This window comes from Otolemur garnettii, unplaced genomic scaffold, assembly GCF_000181295.1.
Source record: "Otolemur garnettii isolate 467f Iridium unplaced genomic scaffold, OtoGar3 scaffold00001, whole genome shotgun sequence".
Classification (NCBI taxonomy): domain Eukaryota; kingdom Metazoa; phylum Chordata; class Mammalia; order Primates; family Galagidae; genus Otolemur; species Otolemur garnettii.
In genome coordinates, this window is record NW_003852396.1 from 9,578,974 (window position 1) to 9,580,909 (window position 1,936).

Below are 1,936 nucleotides of genomic sequence, written 5' to 3' on the forward strand. Positions count from 1 at the left end.
CAGTCACTACACACCATTCTCAGGGAGACTAAAAATAACAAACCATGGCACGGTCTATGGTTTCCCAAGCGTTTTACTGAGAGCAGAATTATCACCAGCATGCCCATTCTATGGATGAGAAGACTCAAGCTCAAGAAGGCTAAAATGTCTTGCTCTATATCACACACTTGGTCAAAGGCAGGAGTGGCAAGAGTCCATCCCTTCTATTAACTCAAAATCTAAGGCTCCTTACTTCAGCACAAATGCATACCCACATGTTAAACTTCTTTAGGCTAAAAAGTTGTCCATTCCTTTCCCTGAAGAGCTATGTTCAGTTTTATGACATCTACCTCTGTTCTGAAGTATCACTCCTAGAGGAGACAATTACAATGTTTGAGGAAGCAGACAGAGCTTTTTTTTTTCGCAGTTTGGCCGGGGCCGGGTTTGAACCTGCCACCCTTGGTATAAGGGGCTGGAGCCCTACTCACTGAGCCACAGGCACCGCCCCCAGACGAGCATCTTTGGCACTTGCGCCTTCCGCTCTTCTCTTCACTTCGGGATTGATGTGGCCTCCCTTGATGGCTGACTTTCCATGGTCTTTCCAATCCTCACTCTGCATCTCATTCCTCAGCACATCTCACTCCTTAGCTACGTACATGTTTGCCTTTTAAGAGAGACCTTCAAAGCTCTGATACAAAGAAGTGAGCAGTGGACCAGTTTTAAGCACTGTCCTGACTTTAGACAGTGATGACAGCACCAGTAGGAGAGAGGAGCTGAGCGCCCGGGACGGTGTCCTTCATGGGCGTTTTCTTACAATTCCAGCTGGAAAAAAAAAGCGGGCGGAAATTATAATTTCTGCCACTAGAGGGCAGATCAGTCAAACTTTAGAATGTTTGCCTGAGCCTGCGAGGCCTTGGGAATTTTCTCTTTCCTGCCTTAGGCAAGAGAGGAGAGACCAGGGTCACCAGAAATGAGAAAAAGTAAAGGCAGCACTATTGCCATTGATAAGAGCAGCACCGGGGTGGTGCCTGTGGCTCAGAGGAGTAGGGCGCCAGCCCCATATGCCAGAGGTGGTGGGTTCAAACCCAGCCCTGGCCAAAAACTCCAAAACAAAAAACAAACAAACAAACAAAAAAAACAGGTAACAAAATAAAACCATAAAAAAAAAAAAAGATAAGAGCAGCACCCCCCATTATCTCTTCTCTAAGTGTGAATAGCATCCTAGGCAAACAGCATCCCCACATATTCGGAGCCAGTTGTGTGCCAGGCGCTGGCCAGGCATTTTGCTTCTGGTGTCTCTTTGATCCTCACAACAGCTTTCTGAGGCAAACTTTTTAAATTATTATCTTACAGGGGAAGGAACAGACTCAAAAGCAAGCAGTTAGTAAGTGTCAGAGTTGAATTTGTATAGGTGTTTGGGGGGGAAGATAGAAGGTTAGGGTTAGACACCTTGTCACCTCATCGTGCAGAGTCATTCAGCGTCAGGATGGTGTTAGGCAAACAGTCCCGAAACTTCTGTCCAGTGGCTAACAAGCCATCTACATGCTGGAGAATTTTCTCATTTTCTAATTTAAGGTCTAACATGTCCACTGCCAGAGCTTCTCTGAAAAGAGTGGGTGCATTCTTGACGCCTTGGGGAGGCACTGTCCAGCATAATTCTTCCTTCTTAAGGGCATCTGGATCTTGCCATTCAAGAGCAAACACTTCCTGGGATTGGAGGACCAGAGGGATGCAAAAGAAAGCAGCCTTTAGGTCCAAAACAAAAACCAAGTGACTTCCAGCAGTAAGTCATTCAAGAGAGTATAAGGATTAGGCAGCATGGGGTGAATGAATCTCCAGCACCACCTGGTTCACTGCCCTGTACAAACCTGGGTTCCTCTGTTCCCACTTTTTCAATGGCAATATAATGGCTATATTATAAGGAGATTGACAGGACCTTGTAAGTCCACAGGCTTTA